Genomic DNA, 19,790 nt, shown 5'->3' on the forward strand with positions numbered 1-19,790 from the left:
CTGAGAAGCACATGTTGAATTGTTATTGAAGATAGAGGGTGAAGTGGGGAAAGACTTTACTTGCTGGGCATTTCCAGGGATGCTACTGGTAGGATGATGGTTTGATGTTAATATTTGTCACTAGTTTAGTGTTAAGTGTAAATTTTGTTGGTAAGAGTGCTAAAGTTAATGTAGCTAACTGCCTTTTGCTCATGTTAGCTCATGTAATAGCGATAGTAGTAGCATGGGAGTAAAACCACGGTAGTGACTGTGCTTTTAAAATATGTTGCATAGTTAAATGAATGTAAGGTTAAGGAGAACTTTATATTTGTATGTATATTTGAAGGTAGGCAGTTTTAGTAATTGCTGTATTTTGTGTTTTTTTTTTCTCTTTTCTTGTTTTCAACCTGACGTAGACTGATGTAAACTGATGTAAACTGACACAATCTGACTTAAAAATCTAATTAACAACAAGTCCTAATTGAACATGAGAAGCTAACTAAATAAAATAAAGAAGAAAGATTAAAGAAGAAGCTGTTTGAGTTGATTCCAACTGATCTAACCCTGTTGATGGCCAAGGCCTTTTTCAAGTTTGGGCAGAAGTGAAGTAGAAAATCCCCTGAGAACCTGACATTAGGGTAGATAGCAAATAAGCTCTGCTACCTGGCAAGGAGACTTGTTGGCAAGCACCCGCAAACAGCAGCATGTAGGATCAGGAGTCGAACGCTAGCTATTGAGTTAAAATCGCAGGCTCCTAGCTCTCTCACTAGCACTTTTAAGGTGTCGGCAGCAGGGTTTCCGTTGTCCGTTAATTACCGGACATTGGCCGGGAAAAAAATGAAATGTCCGACAAAATTAAATCTCTCCGGTCAAATTGTCCGATTGAAATTGGCTCATAATCCCGTCCCCTAACACAATCTGAATTTGAGAATAAGCCTTAATATGTAAGCCTATATTATACGTCCTCTGGCTATGTTTTTAAATGAACAGGCTCTACCGTTTGAAAAGTAAGCTATTTAACAACACGCCTATGCTGCATTTCAAATAGGAAGCCCACGCTTAAAACGTCTATGTTAAACAACGAACAAATGAGTGAGGTGGTTCAAACATGGCCAGGCCCAGGCAGACTAGCCTTAAAAGTTTTTTCAGAGGCCAGACGCGATGGATGATGATAAATTGGTAACGTCTGAAGCCTCAGATGTCCGGTCAACTCCACCACCACCTGATAAAAAAGCAGAAGTGTCGGACTCGGGCGTATCTGTCGGAATCAGTGACATTGGAAGTGGAGTTGCGGGGGGTGCGGCCGCTCCAAGACACTGTCATTCTCCGTGTACACTGGACATGCAAAGTGTTCTTTACCCAAAGCATACAGTAGGCCTAGGCGTTCTCTGTATATGATCTGCAGGGTTAGGGCCTTCTCGACGAGGCGATTACTGGTCCGCGGATAATTTCTGGCACAATAAACGGTATTATTGAACCGCGGCCGAAAGAAAAAGAAACTAAACATTTCCCAGAACAGGAAACATTTCTTAATTTATTGTTATCAAATAAAGAGGCATAGCATTAGGGGGTAGTGGTGTGAGTGCTCATTCTTGTGTGTGCGCATCTGTGTAAGTTAAACAGTCACCACTGGAGATAACGTGGGTAGCAGCAACAATCAACGTAGGCTTTTTAAAACAACGAACGAAGCGGACTCTTGCTGTCCATGAAAAGATAATAAGATACTGGCTCGATCTTGTTATGTTTAAGTTAGGCTAATGAACATGTTGCATTCTAAACAGCCTGATTATGTCATTCTTTGAGCTACATAGCCTGTCTCCAGTTTTCCTCAATTTGACTAATTAAGAAGGGATAATACTAATAGGATATTTGACCGGCATATCATCAAAATGTCCGGAAAACGAAACCTCTGCCGGTCACTTTGACCGGCACCATTTTTTTCTAGCGGAAACTCTGGTCGGCAGTGATGGCTAATAGCTTAACTAAATTTGTCAGTAGCTTGGCAGTAACATCGCTATTTACAAAACCAAGTAACTTTTCAGTAGCTAAGCTCTTTTATTGATCAGGTAGCGCAGTAGCGTCCTCGAAAGCTAATTTCTCCTGGACATTTCTGACATTTCACACATAACAGGGTTTCCCTGCAGCCATCAAACACATAAATTAGGAAAACAGGATATTTCTGTGTCGACAACACGCCGGGTACAAGCGCATGCATAGGAATACAGACTAATGTTCACAGTGACGACACACCATAGACAGAGACACACACACACATACAGACACTTGGAGGGAAAAGACAGAATGGCAGAGAGCCCAAGATCCGTTGAAGAGCATGAACATGTTACACAATGGCCATACCTTCAAACGTAGGCTACGTCACTTTAGTCGAGACCAACGAAAATAAATATATTTTCAGATGCCTTCTGTGTAATCCAAAGAAAAAGTTCCTGTCGACGTCAACGACATCCAACACATACGAACTCGCGTTCTGGTGATTGAATTTCATTGAATTACCGTTTTTTCATTTTGCATCGATGAATGAAATTAAGCTTAAATCCGCTAACAAAACGAATTAACTAGGAAAGATGTGGGAGAATGGAATAATTGATAAAGATCAAACAGTTAGATAACTCATGTCAATCATATTTTAGCCTTTATTTGACTGACAGTTGTGTTGATCACTAAAATGGCATTGACTTGGCATGCAGTTTGATTAACTGAAAGTAGCTACTAATGTAGCTTATCAAGCTACTTTTGACAGTTTGTAACTTAGCTTGCTACATTTGTATGGGTGGTAGCTTCTGTGTAGTGAAGCTGAATTTATTGTAGAGTAGCTGGTAGCTTAGCTCACTACACATATCAAGTAACTTGCCCATCACTGGGCGTCGGAAGGGAGGTTTACCAACGTACATACGGGCAAATTCTCCCATGTGCGTAAAGGTCTGTAAGTAAAAACGTACTACTAAAACTTACTTAAAAACGCAGAACTAAGCTCTTTTCAGCCTGCGCGAATTCTCCCCTTTAATTACATCTGTCATTTACGTGCGATGGAGAAGTTACGCATTTTGGGAGGAGCAACCCCAAAATCTGCCCGTTTCTTATGTATACAACTCTTGCACACATTCTGCCACTGACTTAAGGACCCTTCCAGCTACGCGCTCCCAGGGGCTTTATTAATGTTGAGCCCCTCTAGGGGCAGTCGTGGCCTACTGCTTAGGGCTTCGGGCTTGGAACCGATGGGTTGCCGGTTCGATCCCTGATTAGTGGGAACAGCTGAAGTGCCCTTGAGCAAGACACCTAACCCTTACCATGATAACGGTGGAGCTTCAGTATAACATAGCCAATATCTCACTAGTTGTAAGAAAATATGTTCATATTTCAAGTGATAGAATTAAGGTGTGACTTATGTTTAGTTGACGTTATGATATATAGACCCTTTCAACAATAAAAACAAAAACAATGCTTGAATGTTCTATTTGGTTCCCAATCTACTTCCTCTGCATTAAGATAACATGGAATGTTAAAACGGAAGCCTTGTGGGGCCAACTATGATGCTGATAATGGAACTCTCTTGAAAGGGTCTATAAAGTTAAGCTTACCGAACTTAGGTATACAGTCAGCCACGGGCAGCTTGACTGTGACTACTTTCGTGACACTCCTGGTAGTAAACTGAAAATAGCAAAAAATAGGAATGTAATGGTCACCTTAAAGTGTAATTCCTGCGAAAATGGACCAAAAGGTGTTTTTCTGCATTAAAACACGTCAGATAAGTCGTGGAGACAGTATTTTTCGTCGATCAACCACTACAGAGCTTGGCCCAGCATATGCTACAGCCCCAAATCGCAATCAGTGGCGAAGATGGGGCGGTATGCCAAACGCTTTCCAAATAGCATTTTTTCGACCAGTAATATTGTTCAAAACAGCACCAAACTTCGGTAGCTTGCTCAGGGTCCCTACACATAAAACAAAGCACCAACGACCTAGTTAGCGAACCTGGAGTTTATCACAGAAGACTTTAAACTCATTGAATGCCAAGCTGTTTTCGGAAGCTTTGTCCTAGAGTGCCAGCAATCTAGACCATTGTTGATGATTTTTGTACAGCTACGGCATATTCCGTGTTATAGCTATGAACACATACAATGGCTCGTTTAAAAGGTCAGACTTTAAGCTCTGTTCCTAAGAAATCCCAAGCTAAACAGTGGTTAGTTTTCATCAAAATCGCTGTTTTTTTCTAGAAATGGAGATAAAATGTCTTTCATGAAATATAAAGTGTTGCCTGTAAACTTTCCGGGAAGTGATCAGCGAGACCTGGCGAGACTGCCACCTAGTGATAGACCCACAAAAATAGCCTGGTTTTGAGCTGAAGTGCAGGCGTCACTGATTCGACCCAAAGCGGCAACCGAGTTATGATAAAATGTCCAGATAAAATGTCTAGATTGTGCGTTTTCATGAGTTTTCGATTGTCATATATTTCATTTCCATTCATCACAGAGTTCCCTAATTCACATATAAGGTGTGTTAGAGTGTCTAGTTTCGTAATTTAAAAAAAAAAGCTAAAAACGTAATATTATGTTTTTGGCACTCAACGCATGGGAAGGAAAACTCAATGAGTTAAGAACACTTACCATACTGACTCCCTACCAGCTCCTCTCGAAGGAAAGTCCGTACAAGTCGATTATCGAATGCTATGCCAAACGAGGTAGTCCATTGAAGATTTGTTCCAGAAAACCGTGTATACTTTGTTGTTTGAGGTAGTTTGCACAAATATAAGTTCATAACAGACTATAAAAACTTTGGAATAGTTTGTATCCCCGCACATCGAGACTGCTCGACCTCCACAGCTGGCTGATCAACCATTCTCTGCATCATTTCATCCTGTTCCTGCAGCTCTTCCTCTGTGTATTCGGGCTCAAACATGTAAGGGCGCCCATCAAAATCAAAAAAGTCACTGGTCTGACTAGACTCCGCCATTTCCTTTCCTATTTTGATGAATCTTGCTGTCTACTCCGAGCCAACAATGCACTACCTGTAGCCTTCCGGTGTTCCAGTTTAGATGGTGAGCAGGTTAACTTGTGATATTTACATAAAATCCGTGAATATTCAACAAGACCCTGCCTACTTGTTAACAGCGCTTTGCTCTGCCTCCGCCCCTCGAGTGCTGGAGATTCACAATTCCAGGAAGCCTACAGTGAGCCACAGATCATAAAGAAAGATATTGCTAAAAACACGCGGACATCTACAGTTCATGTATAATGCATGTCTGCTGAAGTCCACATAAAATGCTGTGCAGACAGGCAAGTGTCAAAATAAAACATCAAAGTATTTGTTGGGTTTGGAACATGAGTCTCGTGGAGGTAAAAGTGTTTACAAGGCAAGTGCCTACACCACTACACTACAGAGTACTCATTTTACCCAAGCCATTTTTTTAGTGAAGTAGTCTACTAGCCTAGCCAAGCCTACTAGCCTACCTTAGCAGCTACTGATATCCTGATGTCCATGTTAACTGGTAATAGCCCATGACATGAGCACATCTTGCAAGCCTTCAACAGTGCAGAATATTTTTGCCTCACATACCAAAACAGTTACAACAAACTGGTATGACCCCACATTCATTTTTGGTCACAGAACACACATCGTGATAATGCGCAAAATTTATCAAGATCTATTGCGAGTCACAAACTGCTCACTAAAACAGCAAACTAGTAACAGAACACACATAAACTTGCAAGTTGCGCCACCATTCGCATGCAGATCTCAGCAAATAAGTTAGGTCTGCACTGACATGTACCACAGTAGCCTAGGTCATCACAATTATGCTTCCTGAGAGTTTGAGGTTGTTTCTGTTTTTTAAGGCTTGCGTTTTCTGATGTATATTCTGGTCTTACAAATTTGCAACTTGTTATTGGATCACAACAGCACAAGAGGTGAAAGCTCACATGAGTAGTTAAATTTATGTTTTTTTTTTATCAATCATCTTTTAAATCCCCTTTTGTCAATTGATAAAACACCAAACATTCTAGGCTATTGCAAAAGTCCATATCATTCGCAATTGCCCATATGCTATTTAGCATAATTGGAAACTTAAGTCAACTGAAATTATCACAATAGTAAAATTGCATTGTAATTAGCAACATAGTGACCACAAAAATACAAACACAATAGTTGTGTATTCCACAAAATGCTTTATTTAATGCCTCAGAAACATAAAGGGCAGTTGACCTCTCTGTGAATAGGTGGTTCCCCTATGCAGCTCCAGTGGAACAAGCTTCCACAAAGTGTGCACCGAATCTGGCAGAAAAAGATGAAAAGTCCTGAACAACCATTAGGTTACATGGTGCCATATTAAAACATTAGTCAACTTTAAGTGATGCAACTTACCCATTGCGCATGAGCGTCACATTCACCACAGACCCTGCATAATGCAGATGCATAATCCACCACATCCTCCTATAAAATCATGTCTGCCAACTATAAAAGGAATGAAAGTGAGGATACAAAAGCATCAGAAATAAGGTAATAGGTACAGTGGGCATCGCTTTCAAATGACCACTTCATTCGCGCATTACGCGGCGTGAAGCTGCGTGAAGCTTTAGTACCACTTTCAGCCACTGTGCGTCGCTCTGCCACTGTACATCGCTCTGCCTGCCGTCCCTTACATAATTGTTGCCGAGAGTAATCCCAGCCTACGAATTCAATAACAAAATAAATCATGCATAATTAAACATTACCTCGATTTAGGCTACTTGGGTATTGAAATCTCAAATATCGAAATCGAAATTTGCTGTCTACATTATTGTCAGTGTTGGGGTTAACGCAACTACGCAAATCAAAACAGTGGTGTGATAATTGAGCCAGTAGAGAAAACAATGTTGTTGCCGATTTAATACCATCTGGCGACGTTTTTAACAGGCTACGCAATAGAGGCTTAGACAACTATGACCCACGTTTTGGTTTCGTAAATTAATTTGCCCTACTTCTTGACTGCAATGTAGTCAATTGACTGCTTGACATGTCATTTTTATTTTTCTGTACAATAAACAATTATATCTGCTTTATACCGCAGAATTACATTCATATTTGGCTGACTGCAGACGCGCCATTTCCCGACGATATGATATGAGCCTGTTGCATTTAGTTAGATGTCCGAGTCACGCATAATGTTTGAAAACCACTGGCTCGTAATCACAATAATTTAACACACGACAGTTGGATAACCTACTTCATCATGTCCTCATGCCTACATTTTTGTGAGTAGCATAGAGATCGTTAAAAACAATAAATTATGGCTCTCCGTTTGGGACATCGAAAACTTATATTTTTAATAGACTACCGTCGAAGATGCTGACTTGCAAAAGCCTCGGGATAACACGTTATCTCCACTATCATCAGTCATGCCCCTTGATCAAAGTGGGGAATGAAATAAAAGTTTGAGAACCACTGGCTTAACAAGTTACCTACAGTCCAGAACACAGAATCTGTTGCAATATTCTGATGATCGGCGATGATATCGGCAAATGTTTGTTTTCCAAAGTAAGAATTTCACTTCACCATGCACCTTCGACAATACCTGGCCTACCTGGTATCATTACAAACATTATTCTGTGTCCTAAAACTGGCATATTTTATGGCATTGTGTCATGTAAGTTCGTTGCAAAATCTAGAGAAATGTGTGAGGTGGTCAGCGGGGGACAATTGAGACACACATTGGATTGTGTTATTACTTGAACATTCCACACTATCCACAGCTGTGGTAGGCCTATCAGGGGCAGGAGGATTACTGTCAGCGCAGGCTTTATATAAAATTCTTCAACAGAAGGCCTCGAATGTTGTCTTGTTTGTGGAGCGCTTTGCTTCGCTTCTGTAATTTCGGCTTCATTGAAAATGAGGGCTTCCCTCAATGACCCTCCGAGAATAAATAAAGGTTGAATGAATGAATGAATGAATGCAGACTTGCCCAAAATAAAGGCATGTGGTTTGCGCAGCCTACAGTAAATAACAGACCCGCCAGAATGTGCGTTATGATGCTTTTTTACGAGCAAGATGTTTTTGGTACCCTACGCACACTGCATGTTCTTAAATAACAATGATCATCAGTAATATTCGACCATTAATTTGGGTAAATGGGCAAGCGTGACCACCTTGATTGGCTGATTGGCTGATGATTGTAACGCGGGCATGATTCCAAACACCTCCCTTACGATGATGAGTGACAGGTGACAGGTCTCAGAATGCGTGCGCTACACAAGGACGGAAGATGATGAATAACTGGGGCCGTAGGCTATTCACAAAGGCTTTTATCTTACTACTAGGAGTAGGCTACTCCTAAATCGCACTTAAAGATTTTAGATTGGAGTTTTCTCTTAAAAGTTATTCACAAAGCCTTTCAGACAACTCCTAAACTAGGAGTGAGTCTTCGTGGCTATGGATGACGTCATATACTCATGCTCGAGCTTGACTGAAGTGACCACCTTGATTGGCTGACGATTGTAACGCGGGAATTCCAAACACCTCTCTTCCGATGATGACTGACAGGTGACAGGTCGGAGAATGCGTGCGCTACACAAGTAGTGCGAAGGACGGAAGATGATTAATAACTGAATAAAAAGGCCTAGCCTAAATGAATAAAGAGTAAGGCAAAACAAATAGCTTAGTAGCCTAATGAAACATAGGCCTATGGATTTATGCAGTAGCCTACCTTTGCAACATTATTAAATTAATCTGTCACCATATCCCTAGGCTACGTTTGCAAAGAGGAGAACATTTTAATTTGATTCACAATGAAACGTTACATTTCATTTACATGTTAACAATGAGTAGTTTTGGTTGTTCTTGGTGGCATTATTGCATCCCTTTTATGAATGCAAAATTGTTCCCTTGCGATTGGAAGGTCCTGTTGCGCATAGGCTATTTCAAAACATCGCAACGTAAAATGCCACAAAAAAGCTGTTTATGAATAGGTCTTAGTGAGTTAGGAGTCCTCTCGACTTAGGTGCTACTTTTAGGTCTAAAATGCTTCGTGAATTACTTTTTGTGAAAAAATTAGGAGTCCTAAAGTTAGGAGTGACACGCCCATTATTTTTAGGAGTTGCTCCTAAATTCGCCAGTACTTTTAGCCTTAAAATTCTTTGTGAATATGGCCCCTGAATAAAAAGGCCTAGCCTAAATGAATCAAGGCAAAACAAATAGCCTAGTAGCCCAATGAAACATACGGATTGATGTAGTATCTTTGTAACATTATAATTATTCTGTTACTATGCCTACGTTTGCAAAAGAGGACATTTTAATTTGATTCACAATAATGTTACATTTAATGTACATGTTGACAATGATTAGCCTAGTTTTGGTTGTTGTTGGCGGCGTTATTGCATGTTAGTTATGCCTACAATGCAAAATTGCTTCCTCGCGACTGGAAGCTCCTGTAGCTGCATAGGATTTCAAAACCGCAGGTTTGTGAATAGGTCTGTGAGTAAGGAGTCCTCTTGACTTCTTTTAAGCTGTCAGAGGTGGGAAGGTGTGATTTTTTGGGGGAAGGGCCGGATTAACTGGGCACAATTGTCTGATGGCCCCCCTTCCCCCCAGCCAACGTGAATCGGGTGGTTAGTTAATAGGCCTATCGTGAAGATTTTTCCTGCCATCTAAGGCCCGAGCGCATCTGTGAGGCCAAGCCTCACCAAGTAGATCGTTTGTTTATAACTAACATTCCATTTAATTAAACGGCTTTATAGGCTATGCCGAAATAGTTTTCAACATTTTGAATATTAGTGTCGGGTGAATTGAAATGTTCTCAAAGTAGCCTTATGGCTGAAAGCTGCTTGGGACCCCCCGTCAAGCAATATAACCATACAAACACGCTTCCTGCACTCATTGTTTCAAAAGGAGTAATTTTGGCTTTGTCAGAACTGAAGAGCTGTGGACGGCACGGCACGGTATGCCCAATGAAAATAAATTAACGCAACGCAACACAACACAACACAGACCCCGCTTCTCTCGCGTCAGTCACTGACATGAACGAAACACAGAACCCGCTTCTCTCACGGCAGTCACTGACAGTAACCTAGAATAAATGCATGGGGAAAAACACTTCCCCATGACAAAGACATCGTAAAACACTGAAAGTTAATATTTTGTCACTAGCAACATTCATCTGTCCTTTGTCAAATGTATTATTATGTTCCAAGTACCCTATGCGTAATTCTGCTTCATAAAGTTGAACAAATACATTTGCTTATTTCACAGAAAAATATAAATAGCCAGTCTACAGTGCAGAGTTGGTAAGTTATGGTAGGCCAACTTGCAGTGAACATACAAACAGGGGAAATTATTTCTCTTGCAGCTGAGTAGCCTCAGGTGCGCACGTAGACATAAGGCCGAACATGCAAGCGCCAATGAATCGTGCTCTCACGACAATCGCGCCGTTAAACTTAAATAGGTTAACATCACTCTAAGTTCGCTTTCAAGCAAGGAAACCGATGATTTGAAGACATCTGTTTCGTTGGAAGGACAAGGGGTAGCAACAGGGCAACACAGAGACAGGCCCGATGGCAGGGCTGTTATGGGAGTATTAAAATATGGGATATTCTACGGGAAAACATTAAAACGGCAAGACAGCGGGAAAAGTTAAAATACGTGATAAACACGGAACAAGTTGGCATGCATTGTTTCGGTCCCCGTGCACAGGGATTATTTGTCATACTATTAATCACATATGATTATTTGTGAAATTGTGCAAACAGGCGCAACACATTTGAAAAGGAAGGACTGGTAGCATGCAAGCTCACGGGAAATATTGATTTAAGAACGTTATCACAAAGTGTGTGGCTGTGGCGCGGGCGGAAGACAATTGGCAGGGGAGGGTCATGTCTTTTTTAACAATTCCGTCGGAGGGTCATTGAACAATTTCTAGCAGGCAAGAGAGGGTCATGCAACTTCCAACTGAAGCACTCAAAATTCCTCCGGTGGCCCCTTCAATAAATAACAATCAATCCCTAGATTGCTGCTGGGCTATATGTCTTGGTTCATGTCTGTTAACAACTCATTGTCAAACGCAGCCTATCTCGCGGTTGCATCCATTACAAACAAACATGCAATGTGAACGTCTGGGATTGGGGAGAGCACTAAATGCTCTACTGAATAAGCACGAAGTCAAACCTTTAAATGAAAAACACTCTTTGATAATCCAAAAAAATAAACCGCTAATGAAGTAAACTTGTGACCATCAAAAATCGTTTATCGCTTGTAACTCCGTGATACCAGGACGTAACAGGAAGGCATTTGGCTGAGCAACGGAGGTTAATATGCTCCATGTTTTGTCCAAATGATGACTGTCTATCATCGTTGCACTCGGAGAAAACCGGAATGTTTCATTCGTCCCCGTTTCAATCGTCCTGGTTGTACCTACTCAAAACGCAGATAGAACCTTATTATTCTAAGGTAGCGAAATAGCGTTCAGCATGATTCATGCCCAATTAATTCCCCCTGTTAAAGTGTTCGCCTTTGTAGTTTGGTTTCGTGATAGCCTATAAACGGCTTATGGCCAAATATGTGAAAACGTTAAAATACAGTAGGCGATAAACCCGGAAAAAGTTGACAGTGATTTTTTCATAATCACTTTGGAGGGTCATAGAAAAATGTATTGCTGGCGAGGGAGGGTCACGTCTTTTTGGACTAATGCTCCCAAAACTCCTCCGGTAGCCCCTTAAATAAATAACGAACAGTCCCTAATGAAGTAAACTTGTGACCATCAAAAATCGTTTATCGCCTGTAACTCCGTGATAACAGGACGTAACAGTAAGGCATTTGGCTGAGCAACGGAGGTTAATACTCTATATTTTGTCCAAATGATCATCGTTGCACTCGGAGAAAACCAGAATGTTTAATTTGTCCTGCGTCTCTACGGCTGCAAACGGGATTCACTCGCAGTTAACCAAATATTTCTTTATTAGGGCAGGGCAGGCATATTTCTGGCTATTACATTATTTCTAAACCAGTCTGCTAAAGTCTGTAGTGAAGTCTGTGTAGGGTTTTCCAGGCTCCATTTCTTTTTACGAGACACCAGTGCTCACTTGAGCCATCTACCGGTTGTTTGGGTTGGTGCAGCGTCTCACTGGAAAAATACAAATTAAAGTCGCGTGATACCGCGTGATCCCACGTGCGGACCGCGAGTGAAGCTGGCCAAGTCGAAGCACTGCCCACTGTACCTTAGCTGAAGAAATTAAAAGCGCATTCACTTACTTTACACACAATGACACCACATGATGTGGCATCTTGTTGCCGCGGGTGACCCACAGTTTCACATGCCCAGCGGGAACAATTGAGGACTCTCTGCCTCATGAAAGCCCTGTTTAGTAGAGGTCATTAAACACTTAACAAAACCACTCACCCACTCAATCCTCTGGAACTACAAGTCCGTCTACCTGGACACATCTCCACACCTCTTTATTGCCCCAGTTGAAGCTCCTAATGGGTCCACATATATAGAGGGCCTCTGGTGTGGATACATTGCCTACACAATCAAACAATAGATAGGCCTACATAAGGATCAATTGTATAAAGCTGTGTGTAATCTGAATATTGCCGAGGCTCCTTACTATTAAAGTCCAGTGATTGTGGTCACAAACTGCTCCCACCATGACTTCATAGTCCAAAGGGTCCACCTGCAATTATTCAATAAATTGACTAACAGTAGGCCTAGGCCTTATTGTCCATTCTTGCTACATCGTTACATGGCATCATGACTTACCTTTTTCAAACCTTTGTTTTTTCCCTGCCAAATGTTGGTCATTTCATACGAATCAATGAAAAACACCTTTTTCCCTGCTTCAGTGCACACAGTCACAGTCATGTGGAGGTATGCATTTATGACCTGTAATGTGAAATGGAATGTCAATACAGTTGATCAGAGTTAGGTGCAGTAAATATCCATTTCCAAAGGCCAGAGGCTTTACATACCTCACTCTCCAGAAGTTTCCCAGGTCCTAGATGTTCTCGCAGGTTGTGGGAGAACAACTTGTAGGGTCCCATCTTACACCACAAGATCTCGCCCTTCTCCCCAGCCCAAATTTTATGTACCACTGTGGGGAGAAATCAGACGTCTAGCAAAAAATCAATCAACACCAACATTAACACTGGCCCAACAAAGTCACGAATTACCATTTTCCAATGAATCTGTGGCAGGCTGTAGAGCTTGGACTGGGGAACGCAGTGGCGTGGAAGGCCCCTCATATGCTGGAGCGTGCATTGACGTGGAAGGCCCCTCATATGCTGGAGCGTGCAGTGGCGTCGAAGGCCCCTCATATGCTGGAGCGTGCAGTGGCCTCGAAGGCCCCTCATATGCTGGTAAGTGTGACATGGGGACACTAGCTACTCAGAATGACATGGGGACTGATGCCGCTCAGACTGACAAAGAGATTCATCAGCAGAAAGGGTTGATGGAGTGGAGGCTGATGGGCCAGTCCACTTGTGTGGGATTCTTGGTGTTGGTTCGATGTATCAGTGTAAATGATCCATGTTGATCCTCTGGTGGATCTTGCCCTTTTGTGACACAACATCCACACTTTTTCCCTCAATGTTGGTAATAATAAATGGCCCCATCATTGCCTTCTCCATCTTTCCACCTTTCCTCTACTCTTGAGCACTTTGTCACCCACTTTGAATTCATCATCGTGGCCTAGCTCCTCCTATTTTCTTTTAACTCTCTCCCTCACCCTCTCCATATTTTGCTGGACAACGGCAAAATGTTCAGGAAGGGCCTGAAGGCCCGAGGACAATGTCTCCTGTTCCACAAGTGCCTCGACGTGGTCATGAGTAATCTGTGGCAACAAATATACATGGCACAATTTCCACACACAGGTGACTTGCAGCAAGCAAGCAGTCAAACATCATCATGTGACACAATGTAGACTTACCTCACACTCCATTGGAATGTCTATAGGGTATCTGGCCTCCCACCCAAACATGAGGAAATAGGGGGAGTACCTTGTTGTAAGATGTTTTTTGGTTCGAAGGGCAAAAAGTGTGGCTTGGAGATGTTCATTCCAGGTTTTAGGTTTGTCCTCAACCAGTTTTGTCAAGATCCTATCAAGGTCACACATACAGTGGGCAGTGCTTCGACTTGGCCAGCTTCACTCGCGGTCCGCGCGTGGGATCACACAACTTTAATTTGTATTTTTCCAGTGAGACGCTGCAACAACCCAAACAACCGGTAGATGGCTCAAGTGAGCAGGGTGTCTCGTAAAAATAAATGGAGCCTGGAAAACCCTACACAGACTTCACTACAGACTTTAGCAGACTGGTTTAGAAATCATTTAATAGCCAGAAATATGCCTGCCCTGCCCTAATAAAGAAATATTTGGTTAACTGCGAGTGAATCCCGTTTGCAGCCGTAGAAGAAACGCAGGACAAATTAAACATTCTGTTTTTCTCCGAGTGCTGTCTTGCCGTTTTAATGTTTTCCCGTAGAATATCCCATATTTTAATACTCTCATAACAGCCCTGCCATCGGGCCTGTCTCTGTGTTGCCCTGTTGCTACCCCTTGCCCTTCCAACGAAACAGATGTCTTCAAATCATCGTTTTCCTTGCTTGAAGGGGAACTTAGAGTGATGTTAACCTATTTAAGTTTAACGGCGTGATTGTCGTGAGAGCACGATTCATTGGCGCTTGCATGTTCGGCCTTATGTCTACGTGCGCACCTGAGGCTACTCAGCTACAAGAGAAAGAATTTCCCCTGTTTGTATGTTCACTGCAAGTTGGCCTACCATAACTTACCAACTCTGCACTGTAGACCCTAACTGGCTATTTATATTTTTCTGTGAAATAAGCATGTATTTGTTCAACTTTATGAAGCAGAATTACGCATAGGCTACTTGGAACATAATACATTTGACAAAGGACAGATGTATGTTGCTAGTGACAAAATATTAACTTTCAGTGTTTTACGATGTCTTTGTCATGGGGAAGTGTTTTTCTCCATACATTTATTCTAGGTTACTGTAGTGACTGCCGTGAAAGAAGCGGGTTCTGTGTTTCGTTCATGTCAGTGACTGACGCGAGAGAAGCGGGGTCTGTGTTGTGTTACGTTGCGTTAATTTATTTTCATTGGGCATACCGTGCCGTGCCGTCCACAGCTCTTCAGTTCTGACAAAGCCAAAATTACTCCTTTTGAAACAATGAGTGCAGGAAGCGCGTTTGTATGGTTTATATTGCTTGACGGGGGGGATCCCAAGCAGCTTTCAGCCATAAGGCTACTTTAAGAACATTTCAATTCACCCGACACTAATATTCAAAATGTTGAAAACTATTTCGGCATAGCCTATAAAGCAGTTTAATTAAATGGAATGTTAGTTGTAAACAAACGAGCTACTTGGTGAGGCTTGGCCTCACAGATGCGCTCGTGCCTTAGATGGCAGGAAAAATCTTCACGATAGGCCTATTAACTAACCACCCGATTCACGTTGGCTGGGGGGAAGGGGGGCCATCAGACATTTGTGCCCAGTTAATCCGGCCCTGCCCCCAACAAATCACACCTTCCCACCTCTGACAGCTTAAAAGAAGTCAAGAGGACTCCTTACTCACAGACCTATTCACAAACCTGCGGCATTTTGCCGTGTTTTGAAATCCTATGCAGCTACAGGAGCTTCCAATCGTGAGGGACCAATTTTGCATTGTAGGCATAACTAACATGCAATAACGCCGCCAACAACAACCAAAACTAGGCTAATCATTGTCAACATGTAAATTAAATGTAACATTATTGTGAATCAAATTAAAATGTTATCTTTTGCAAACGTAGGCATAGTAACATAATAATTTAATAATGTTACAAAGATACTACATCAATCCGTATGTTTCATTAGGCTACTAGGCTATTTGTTTTGCCTTGATTCATTTAGGCTAGGCCTAGAATTCTTTTCTTACCTTGTTGACAAACTCTCGTCCTCTGTCTGTAAGCAGCCTTTTTGGTGCACCATATTTATAAAAGAAGTCGATAATGCACGCTGTAACTTCTGGGCCAATTTCTTTTCTTTTTAAGGCATAGGCTTCAGTCCATTTTGTGAAATAGTCAATTATGACACAAATGTACTCATGGCCCTGGTCAGTTTTGGCCAGTTTGCCCATCAGGTCCATGCCTACCAGTTCCAGTAGCTCTGTAATCTGAGGAAAGACAGTAGGTTATGGCAAAGTGTTCAATACTCTGGAGAGCAAAACCACATGATGAAACAGTCACCTCAATTGGAATGTAGGCCTTCTTAATTTTCAGTGTGCACCGTCTGGCCTGGCATTTAGGACACTCTGATATCTTTAAAAACAAAGTTGTGAATGAAAAAAGTAGTTGATGTTGACACAGTGTTGTGAAAATATGCTAAGCACAAATAATTTGCAAATTCAAGAAATAAAATCACCCATTTTCGGATGTCCCCTTCCATCCCAGGCCAATAGTATCTCAGGGCAATGGCGTCAACGCTCTTTTCCATGCCACAGTGGCCCCCATGCTCACTGTCATGGAAACTCTTAAAAATTTCATTGGCTTCCTCTGGTGTTCTGACCACTTTTGCCAGGTGTTCTCCCACCTTCCGCCGGCGGTTTATGTAGTATAGTTGCCCATCTGACAGGCCCAACATAATTGTATTACTTATTAGTAGTATGTTTTTTTGACTGAGTGAAGTAGTTTGCCATGATAAGGCTCATCACTTACCCTTCATGATGTAATTGTCACACCTTCTCTTTATGATCTAACGACTTCTTGATGTTGAGCCAGCAGGGAAGGCATCATGCTTCAGGAAAAGTTCAATTTCTTGAGCAACTTTGGGGTCCATTTGACCTTTTTTTAATTTTACTTCACTTGGTCTACCTTGAAATAACTCAGTGTTTCTGTTTCTTTTTCTTTGTCTCTGTCTCCTCTCACCACATGGGAGGAATGTAGCATGAGCTGTATATATATCATCTGCATCTAATTGCAATCCTTAATTGAAATAATTGAAAATCCTTAATTGAAAACAATTGTACAAATTAAGCAAGTTTCATTTATTTGAATTTCATTAGAAATTGAACATACTCAATAACATCTGTCTGAACAAAACATTAAAGCCATTGAACACGGCAATTTTATACCAGACTATACCACACGAGAGCAGAGTCTCACTGTGTGTGTATTGCATATGTATTTTTTGCACTGGTTGCATGTATATTGTGTTTCTGTCCATCATGGGTCATGCGTTTTGAAGCTGACTGACGAGCTGGTCCTGGGCCTGGCTGCTTGCAGACTTGTCCTGGCTGCTGAAGGGCTAGTCTCACACACACACACACACACACACACTTGCACAAATACAGAGAGAGAGGAGGAAGGAAAAATTAGGGTGCACAGGACCTATGATTTCCACACTATGACTAGCTCCGTTGTTTTCTGATTTATGTTCCTCACAGAAAACGAGCCAAGGCCAATTAATCTTAGTTTAGAAACATTATTATTTGTATTATTTTTATTAAACTAAAAACTGAAAACAGGTCTTACAGACCTGAACACCTTATAAGGGTTAAATGAGCTTGAAATGCATTGTAGGCCTAATGATCACAATTATTTATTTTCAATTATGTAGTATTTCAATTAATTCATTAAAGAGGATCATTATTGAGCATACAGTCCTTATGTGTAGATAGGCTGCTTTTTTCACCCTGGATTCATTGCTGTAGCCTAATCCAGTTGTCATCCAGTGATATGTAAACTTGCACAAGGGGGTAGCCTATACCCCACATATGCTATAGGCTATGGCTATGTAAGCTGAAGTAGCAACATCTGAATGTTATTAAACTCTGTCAGTAGGCTCTATCGACGTTTTGTAATCATAAAGGCCACCATAATGACCATTTTGTGTCGTCAAAATAGGCCAACAGATTATGAGTGTGATAGATAGCCTAAGTGAAACTCGGAGAAAATAAGCTCACGTTCTTCACTGCAAGTCATTTTTTACTGCAACTCAGTTAATTTAACAGAGACTAAGGTAGCCTACACTAAGTCGCCAAATCTATATCATAGTTGATTAGAGAAAACGAGGATATATAGGGATCAGCACCTTTCTGCAAAGCATTTCATTGTTGCAATGGTCTTATGGTCATAACAGCCTATTGGTGTGACACCATAACAAAAATTGCGATTCTGGGTCGACACATAGTGGATGTAATGACATGAAACACAACTATATAATCAATTGACTTGGCACAGGTAGAAAGACACAGTAGCCTACTGAGTTTGTGTTGATAAGCCTACATGTGAGATGGCCCATAATAAGTTTCATTTTTACCCCCTGCACGGAATAAAGTGTTAACTAGGGTCAAAAAGATAAACCTACCTCAGTGTTTCGAGGCTTGCATATGTCCATGTTAAAATGTGATAGCACCAGTTAACATGGGCGTATATTTGTCACATATGTTACCCTGTGTAACAGTTCAATTTATAGATGAAAATCCCACCTCCAACTCAGCGCCTCGTAGTGTAGTGGTATGGACGACGAGGAAGTAGGCCCTATATCCGATCATCTTTCTTGTCCGTGACATGCCTGGTTCGCATCCCAGCTAGATCGCTAGTGCGTTGTTTCTTTTTATTTTTCTCCATTCATACTGTATGTGTCATTTGTGTGGATAATGAACGTAGTAGACATACTGTACATTGGTGATTTTTCAGTTATATCCGTTATATTGTCTCACTTGTAAATACTTCGTGGAAATGTAAACCTGACACTCACAGGGGCGGAGGCAGAGCAGAACGCTCTTAAGAAGTAGGCAGGGTCTTTTTGAATATTCACTGATTTTATGCAAATATCACCAGTTAAAGGTGCCATGTGTAATGTCCGCCAAAAATCAATTCATACTCCACATTCCATAAAAGATGGGGGCAGTATACCTCCAGAAAGTGAGCTGGTTTACCTTAGAGTAACAACCGAGACACGTGTATTGCAGTTTGGCTAGCGGTTATGTTGTCCGCATACTGCCTCCCAAGGCCGAAACTGGTATTATGACACCTGTCGGGCTGTGGCATGCTAATTCAGGTTGATATCTCTGCAGCACTATACCTTGTTATTTTTTTAATGACATCATCGCCCTTATTTCTTCTCATTCTTTTGATGCGTGTAGCTCATCTTTTGGATATTTTTACCTCAATTCTTACACATGGCATTCTTTAACCTGCTCACTATCTAAACTGGAACACCAGGCAATAGACGCGTGAGATCTCACGTGACATTTCGGTGCTAAGGAGAGGGCTGCTGTCTTGAAATTATTCAAAGTTTACAAACTATTTCAAAGTTTTTATAGTCTGTTATGAACTTATATTTGGGCAAACTACCTCAAACAACAAAGTATACGATTTTCTGGAACAAATCTTCAATGGACTACCTCGCATTCGACTTGTATGGACTTTCCTTCGAGAGGAGCTGGTAGGGAGTCAGTATGTGTTCTTAAAAGTCTTCTGTGATAAACTCCGGGTTCGCTAACTAGGTCGTTGGTGCTTCGTTTTATGTGTAGGGACCCTGAGCAAGCTACTGACGAAGTTTGGTGCTGTTTTGAACAATATTACTGGTCGAAAAAATGCTATTTGGAAAGCGCTTGGCATACCGCCCCATCTTCGCCACTGATTGCGATTTGGGGCTGTAGCATATGCTGGGCCAAGCACTGTAGTGGTTGATCGACGAAAAATACTGTCTCCACGGCTTATTTGATGTGTTTTAATGCAGAAAAACACCTTTTGGTCTATTTTCGCAGGAATTACACTTTAACCCTTTAACCGCCCATGTCGCAATATTGCGACAAGCGTCATTATTGA

The sequence above is a fragment of the Alosa sapidissima genome, chromosome 15 (genome assembly GCF_018492685.1).
Source record: "Alosa sapidissima isolate fAloSap1 chromosome 15, fAloSap1.pri, whole genome shotgun sequence".
Classification (NCBI taxonomy): domain Eukaryota; kingdom Metazoa; phylum Chordata; class Actinopteri; order Clupeiformes; family Clupeidae; genus Alosa; species Alosa sapidissima.